The 8763-nt window shown below is 43.4% G+C and overlaps 1 protein-coding gene across 1 annotated transcript in view; it reads left to right on the forward strand.

Moving 5' to 3' along the window:
- Positions 1 to 8763, forward strand: part of UBAP2 (ubiquitin associated protein 2) — a 120540-nt gene that overhangs the window by 398 nt on the left and 111379 nt on the right. The gene's annotated exons all lie outside the window — the stretch shown is intronic.

Genomic DNA, 8763 nt, shown 5'->3' on the forward strand with positions numbered 1-8763 from the left:
CCCCCCGCCGCCTTTCGGATTTCTGTCCTGGAGGGTGTGGTTTACTCTCCCACCTCGGTCCCTTCCAGTTCGCGGAGCTCCCCCGCCACGCTGTCGCTCCCTTCCTGCCAGGCTTTCCGTTTTCACGCCCGCGGCTAGTCCTGGGACTGGCCCTCTAGAGCCCAACTTCTGCGCTCTCTAACCTTTTCCGGCTTGCCCAGAGGCATAGTTCAGTTCTACTTCTTTTCAGTTAGAGAGCTTTGGTCTTACAGTTCGGACTCAGTTTTCCTCTTCACTCCTGGTTCCTGTTGTCCGCTTGTGTAACAGTTTATTTTCTGTCCGGTAGGTTTGTGAGCGCTTTATAAACTGTAAAGCACTGTACATGTAGTGTTACTCTGTTACTGATGCATAAAACTCAGTTTGCCTCTAAGTCACTTTCTCACCCCTCTTCCCCAGTTTTTAATCTGATCAGTTTGCACAGGCATCTCTCAACTGTCACCACTGTGGGCTCTTGTCTTTAGAGGTTGATCCCTTCATCATTTCTTTCCTGTTTGACATAATCTGTCACCACCACTATTGGACATTGTTTCTAATCTCATATCCAAAATATATGGTATGTTAATATTTAGCTTTACTTTATCTGTGGTTCAGGTATACAAAAAAATATTTAGACTTAACATCTTTATTTTTTTTTAGAGACAGAGCCTTACTTTGTCATTCTCGGTAGAGGGCTGTGGCGTCAAGGCTCACAGCAACCTCCAGCTCTTGGGCTTAGGCGATTCTCTTGTCTTAGCCTCCCGAGTAGCTGGGATTATAGGCGCCCGCCACAACGCTCGGCAATTTTTTTTTGTTGCAGTTTGGCCGGGGCTGGGTTTAAACCCACCACCCTTGGTATATGGGGCTGGCGCCCTTCTCTCTCAGCCACAGGTGCTGCCCTAGACTTAACATCTTATTCTAGCATCTATTTATCCTAATAGTTGAGAGTTTTTTGTTTTTTTTTTGTCCAGGTCTCACTGTCTCCCTGGGTAGAGTGTTATGGCATCATAACTCACAGCAAAATCAAACTGTTGCCTCAGCCTCCCAAGTAGCTAGGACTGCAGGGTCTGCCGCAATGTCCGGTTATTTTTAGAGAGGGGTCTCACTCTGGCTCAGGCTGGTCTCAAACCTGGGACCTCAGGGCAGTCCACTGGCTTGGGCCTCCCAGAGTACTTGGATTACAGGCATGAGCCACAGTACCAGGTTTTAAACAATTCTTTTTTTCTCTTTTTTAAAAATCTCTCTTTTTTTAGACGATCTTGCTATGTTGCCCAGGCTGGCCTGTAACTCCTGGGCTCAAGCGATTCTTCCATCTCAGCCTCAGCACACCAGGCTAGTTGGGAGCTTCTTTAGGTCTTCATAAGGTATTCAAAGATTGTCTTTTTTTTTGAAAGGCATATTATCAACTTTTTGGGTGAAACCCATTCTTACATTTTCTCTTCCATTATGATAGCAATTTTTTCACCATGGGGTGTGCCACTAGTTCGAGTGTTTCTCACTTTTTCTTACTGTGAATTGTACTTCCTTTTTACTGTTATTTTGTCAAATGTGGATGGAAGGTGAATGCCATACCCAAGCTCTCCTGTGTCTTAAGCATTGAGTGGGTACATTGGTGGTCCACATCTATTTCAGGAAAAGGAATAAATTTCACTCTCTGGAGATGATGGTCTTCTAGTATACCAACATCCCTTGCCTGCCTTCAGAGCACCTTGGCTAGAGCTGTATTCCCATTGTTGTGAAGACTTCTCTTACCATTAGGCAAAGGTAATTAATAAGTTTCCCACATAGTTCTTCTGGACTTGCTTCCAATTTCCCCTCCTGATTTTCCTACTTATAGCTAGTTAACACATGTGATGAGAAATTTTTTTTCTATATACTTCTATCTTTCTTTTTTCCTGCAGCTCTGATTTCTTCTGTTTGCCTTCTCTGTTGCCTCTGACCTTTAATAATTATAAAACTTTTCAGAGATAGGAAGTTTTTTGTCATGACTGACATAAGACTGGAAGTGGTGGCATGGGAGGGAATGAGGCCATGGGAAAGGGTTGTGATAGTTGCCCCTCTTGCCTGTTTCCTGTTGCTCTGGTTTTCTCTGGCTTGTCTTTAAATGTGGGCTGGACCAGCCATAGTCACATGGCTGCCTTTAGAACTATACCGGAACAACACTAATAACTCTGCTTCCCTTTCCTGGTAACCAGTGCACCTTGTGCAGTGATAACCAGGAGTGACTGAGTGACTTACTGTTTAACTGAGTGAGTGCCTGAATGATTTACTGTTTGAGGAGAATAGGTTTATTTACTTGTGTTTTGATGGGAACTTGTCTCTATATCTGCCCTCTTAAGTATAAAGTGTGTGTAGAAAGTATAAAACTGTCTTGAAGGGTTTAAGTGTTCTGAAGTGAAGCCTTTACTGTTTTATTTTCTTTTTTTGAGTTTGAGATAGGGTCTCATCCTATTGCCTGGGCTAGAGTGCAGTGGCTCTCACATAGCTCACTGCAATCTCTAGCGTCTGGGCTGAAGTGATCCTGCTTCAGCCTCCCAAGTAGCTGGAACTCCATGAGCATGCCACCATGCCTGGCTGATTTTTCAAATTTCTGTGTATGGGGTAGGGTGGTGGTCTTGAACTTCTGGCCTCAAGCAGTCCTTCCATCTTGGTCTCCCAAAGTGCTAGGATTATAGGTGTGAGCTATCTTGCCTAGCTTCCAAATTCCTCACTGGCTCTGGCAACAAAGTATTACTAAATAACTCTACTATTATCTTCTGCCATGTTCTTTTTTTGCGGGGCGGGGAGGATAGTCTCACTGTGTTGCACTTGATAGAGTGCCGTGGTTTTATAACTCACAGCAACCTTAAACTCTTGGGCTCAAGTGATCCTCTTGCCTCAGCCTCCCAAGTAACTGGGACTACAGGTGCCCCCCACTACTTACTCCCTGGCTGTTTTTAAGAGACAAGGTCTCACTCTTCCTCAGGCTGATCTTGAACTCCTGAGCTCATGCAATTCACCCACCTTGGCTTCCCAGAGTGCTAGGATTACAGGGGTAAGCCCCCATACCCCACAGAAACTCTATTTCTTTCTTTCTTTTTCTTTTTTCTTTTTTTTTTTTTTTTTGCAGTTTTTGGCCGGGGCTGGGTTTGAACCACCTCTGGCATATGGGGCCAGCGCCCTACTCCTTTGAGCCACAGGTATTGCCCATGGAGACTCTATTTCTTAAAAAAAAAAAAAAGAAAAAGTTGTCAAATGTGGTGAGAAGGGAGGGAAGAGTAGAACAGGGAGTTCAATCTGTAACTGACTGAACAAGTGAGATAACTCACTACCTTGGACCTGCCCCTAGTACTTTTGTTATTTACCCTTTTTTACACTCTAAATCTTGTTCATCAAATCATTCCTAGGTATTATGGAGACTTTTACAGGCTCAGAATTTCTTCTTGTTAGTAGTCTATTTCTCCCTCTGTATCTTTTTTAATTCTCTCCTACTTTCTCTTTTCTTTGTTCTCTCCTTTTTCTTTTTGTGCCTTTTCTCTCTCTCTCTCTCTCTCTCTCTCTAAGAGACTGGTTTTGCCTCTGTTGTCTAGGCTACTGGAGTGTAGTGGCCAGAGCATAGCTCCACAGCTCATTATAGCCTTGAACTCCTAGGTTCAAGCAATATTCCTGGCTCAGTCTCCTGTGTGGCTGGGAATACAAGTGCTCACCACCATGCTTTGATAATTAGAGATGGGATCTCCCTGTGTTTGTCCAGGCTGTCTTGAATTCCTGCCTCCTGCTTCAGCCTCCCAAAGTGTTGGGATTACAGGCCTGGGCTGCCATGTCTGGCCTCATTTCTAATTTTTTGTGATTATAAATTATACTTGTCTTCTTGTGGACATTCCCTCAAAAAAGAAATTTCATTTTCTCGAGACTGTATGTAATTGAGAATGGAATTTTTGGCTTGTGTGTAGGGTATGTACAACTTTACTAGATGATGCTAAACTGCTTCCCATGTGTTGTAGAGTTGTTTTCAGTCAGGCTCCTCATCTGAACTATAGAATACAGAAAACTGAGTAACTGTTTTCTCAATTCTCTTGAGAATAGTACATACTAATACCATCATAGATGTCTAGGGAAGAAGATGAGTTCATACATGTAATGGATATCCAAAGAGTTCTTCTACATTCTTGCCAATGTTTGATATTGCTATAATTTTTAGTTTTAGCCAGTTACAGTGGGATGTTTTATTTTTATTTATTTTATTTTTTTATTTTTTTTGAGACAGAGTCTCATTATGTCACCCTCGGTAGAGTGCTGTGGTGTCACAGCTCATAGTAATCTCTGGTGTCACAGCTCATAGTAACCTCAAACTCTTGGTCTTAAGTGATTCTCCTGCCTCAGCTTCCCAAGTAGCTGGGACCACAGGTGCCTGCCACAAGGTCTGGCTATTTTTTGGTTGCAGTTGTCATTGTTGGTTAGCTGGCCTGAGCTGGGTTCAAACCGCCTCAGTCTATGTGTCTTGGGCCATAACCACTGTGCTATGGATGCCCAGTGATAGTGGGATATTTTCGATACATTTTTAATGAACACCACATACTCTAATTTTGCTTTAATATAACATGGTAACTTTGGCACAGAGACCATTCAGTCTACTGTAATTACATTTTGGATATGTGGGTCACTACAAAAGTTTTGAGACAGATTGTGTAATGGTCCATTATTTCACTTCCAAGATAAACTTTTTTTTTTTTAAGCCCTTGGTAGAGTGCTGTGGTGTCACACAGCTGACAGCAACCTCCCTCCAGCTTCTGAGCTTAGGAGAGTCTTTTGCCTCCATCTCCTGAGTTGCTGGGACTACAGGCGCCCGCCACAATGCCTGGCTATTTTTTGCTGCAATTTGGCTGGGGCTGGGTTTGAACTCGCCACCCTTAGTATATGGGCCAGCGTCCTACCCACTGAGCCACAGGCACTACCCTCAAGATACTGCAACAAAAAAAGGACATTTTTTTTTTGGTTTTTACAAAAAGGTATTTTACAGTGTCCTTTCTGATGTACTCAGACAAGTTTTAGCTTACTTGCTCAGCTTATCGGTGTTGCTGGGAGGGCTATCATTTGTTTCTGATCACGTGGATTTTACGTTTATTGATTTTTGTGTATGTCAAAACTTTTGTAATGTCCCATATGGATTTTTGCCATCATATTTAGTCTCTTACTTGCCTGGTCTATGTGTGTGTTTTCTATTCTTTTCAGATTTTGATTCCTTTTTCTGATTGATTTCCTCTATCTTTTTAAGATTTTTTACATCTATAAAAGCTAGTGGAAGAGTAATGAACACATGTGTACATACCTTTTCCTGAGAATTACTACTCAATATTTTACCATATCAGGTTTTTTCTCTACATATACTACATATATTGTTTTTGGAGGCCATATGATTTGAAAGTAAAAGGCAGACATCTTTGTGCTAAATATTTGGTAAATATCTCCTCAGAATAAAGAGCTTCTCTTACAAAAATATACAATAACATAATTACATCTAGGGATATGGATAATTACCTAATAGTATGTATAATATATGATATCAATAATATATAAATCCACATTCAGACTTTGCCAATTGTGTACAGATTGCCTTTTTGTAGCCTCTATTCCTGTCCAGTCAGAGTTTCTGTCACTGATGGAAACTAGTGAATGATAATCTCTCTTTCCCTTTATTCTTTTTTTGTGAGACACAGTATCACTTTGACACCCTTGGTAGAGTGCAGTGGCATCATAGCTCAAGCAACCTCAAACACTTATTTTTTTGTAGTTTCTGGCCGGGGCTGGGTTTAAACCTGCCACCTCCAGCATGCGGGGCCAGCGTCCTACTCCTTTGAGCCACAGTTGCCATCCAGCAACCTCAAACTCTTGGGCTCAAGTGATCCCTCTTGCCTTATCCTCCCAAGTAGCTGGGGCTACAGTTGCCTGCCACAGTGCCCTGCTATTTTTTTTATTTATTTATTTTGAGACAGAGTCTCAAGCTGTCACCCCAGGATAGAGTGCTGTGGTGTCACAGCCCATGGCAATCTCAAACTCTGGAGCTTAAGCAATTATTTTGCCTCAGCCTCCCAAGTAGCTGGGACTATAGGTACCTGCCACAATGCCTGGCTATTTTTTATTTTGATTGTAGTTGTTATTGTTTGGCAGGCTTGGGCTGGATTAGAATCCACCAACTCCTGTGTATGTGCTGGCGCCCTAGCTGCTGAGTTACAGGTGCCAAGACACCCTGCTATTTAATTTAATTTAATTTTATTATTTTTTTTTTTTAGAGACAGAGTCTCACTTTGTTGCCCTTGGTAGAGTGCTGTGGCGTCATAGTTCACAGCAACCTCCACCTTTTGGGCTTAGGTGATTCTCTTGCCTCAGCCTCTCGAGTAGCTGCGGCTACCAGCACCAGCCACAATGCTCAGCTATTTTTTGTTGCAGTTTGGCCAGGGCTGGGTTCGAACCTGTCACCCTGGGTATATGGGGCTGGCGCACTACTCACTGAGGCGCAGGCACTGCCTCCTATTTTATTTTAAAGACAGGATCTTGCTCTTGTTTAGGCTGGTCTCAAACTCCTGACCAAAAGCAGTCCACCAGCTTGTCTCTCAGAGTGCTGGGATTACAGGTGAGAGCAACTGGGCCTGGCCTAATCTATTGCTTTCTTTTTTTTTTAAGACAGTCTCATTCAGTGGACCTGGAATTGAGTGCTGTGGCTTCATATCTCACAGCAACCTCAAACTCTTGGGCTCGAACAATTCTCTTGTCTCAGTCTCCCTAGTAACTGGGACTAGGCACCCACAACAATTCTGGGATATATTTAGAGATGGGGTCTCGCTCTGGCTCAGGCTGGTCTTGAACTCCGGAAATCAAGCAATCTACCTTCTTTGGCCTCCCAGAGTGCTGAGATTACAGGTGAGCTGCCCTGCCCTGCCTTGATAATCTATTTATTTATTTATTTATTTTGAGACAGTCTGACTTTGTCACTCTTGGTAGAGAGCCATGGTGTCACAGCTCACAGCAACCTCAAACTTTTGGGCTTATGTGATCCCCTAGCCTTAGCCTCCCAAGTAGCTGGGACTATAGGTGCCAATGCCTGGCTACTTTTAGAGAGGGGGGGTCACTCTTGCTCAGGCTGGTTTCCAACCTGTGAACTCAAGCAATTCACCCACCTCGAACTCCCAGAGTGTTAGGATTATAGGCATGAGCCATTGCGCCTGGCACATAATACTTCTTAATTATTTCCAGAGTTATTTTTTGAATGTAACAGCCAGTCATCCCAATAAGCAAGACATTACTACTGTTACTTAGTTCAGATAGTTCTCACCAATATGTAATAAATTGATCATTTATAATAGGATAAGTCAAGGGTCCTCAAACTTTTTAAACAGGGGGCCAGTTCACTGTCTCTCAGACCACTGGAGGGCTGGACTGTGGGCCCCGGGATGAGTCAGCTGCTAAGCAGGACAGGCAGCGGCAGCAAAAACACCCGGCAGGCTGGATAAATGTCCTAGGTGGGCTACATGTGTCCCATAGGCCGTAGTTTAAGGACGCCTGGGATAAGTATACCTTTTTTTTTTGTTTTTGTAAAGCTTAAAAGTACTCCATTACTTTGTGCAGACTCCAGGGTTTGAAACACTGGTGAAAGGTTCTTTTTCTTTTTTTTTTTCGAGACAGAGTCTTACTATGTCACCCACAGTAGAATGCCATGGCATCATAGCTCACAGCAACCTCTAACTCTTGGGCTTAAGTGATTCCCTTGCCTCAGCCTCCCAAGTAGCTGAGTATAGGCGCCTGCGATAGCGCCTGGCTATTTTTTTTTTGTTGTTGTCATTGTTGCTTCGCTGGCCTGAGCCGGGCTTGAACCTGCCAGCCTCCATGCATGCGGGTGACTCTGTAACCTCTGTGGTACTGGCAACAAGCCATAAAAGATTCTTTTTTTTTTTTTTGAGACAGAGCCTCTGGCTGTTGCCCTGGAGCACTGTGGCATCACAGCTCACAGCAACCTCCAACTCCTGGGCTTAAGTAATTTTCTTGCCTCAGCCTCCCAAGTAGCTGGGACTACAGGTACCTGCCACAAAGCCCAGCTTTTTTTATTTTTTTATTATTTTTTTTATTTTATGGTTGTAGTTGTCATTGTTGTTTGGATGGCCTGGGCTGGATTTGAACTGGCCAGGTCTGGTGTATGTGGCTGGTGCCTTAGCCACTTGAGCTACAGGCATGGAGCTGAAAGGTTCTTTTAATATATGGGAATAAGGCCATTAATAGAAACTTAAGGTAGTATTCAGTTATTTTTGTGAAATACTCCAGAGTCTAGGATACTACAGATTGGGGCTGAATGGCAGGTACTCCCGCCCCTTGATGATATATGTTACTCTATAGAGAGCAGTGGTTTTCAACTTTCCTAATGCCACGACGTATTTTCATTGTTACAAAGGAGTGGAGAACCTCTGCTGTAGAGGTTCACTTGAACAGAGATTTATTGCTTCCAGTTGTCAGCAATCTTAGGTGTTGGGGTACAGATGAGTTAGACATAGGGATGGTTTTTTAGCTGTTTACATTGTGGTGGGAAGGCAGACGCTACTCAAATCCAGTGCATTAGCAGGATACTACTGGCAGTGATAGAAAAACACTGTCATAAATTGGGCTCCTGCACAAGACTTCCTTGAGCTAGTGTGGAGGCAGGGCTTTATTTTTCCTGGACTCTAACTATTGCATGAAGTGTGGCCACATTTTTTTGGCCTCAGGCTGTCCCCCTGGGTAGAG

The sequence above is a fragment of the Otolemur garnettii genome, unplaced genomic scaffold (assembly GCF_000181295.1).
Source record: "Otolemur garnettii isolate 467f Iridium unplaced genomic scaffold, OtoGar3 scaffold00172, whole genome shotgun sequence".
NCBI classification, from domain to species: domain Eukaryota; kingdom Metazoa; phylum Chordata; class Mammalia; order Primates; family Galagidae; genus Otolemur; species Otolemur garnettii.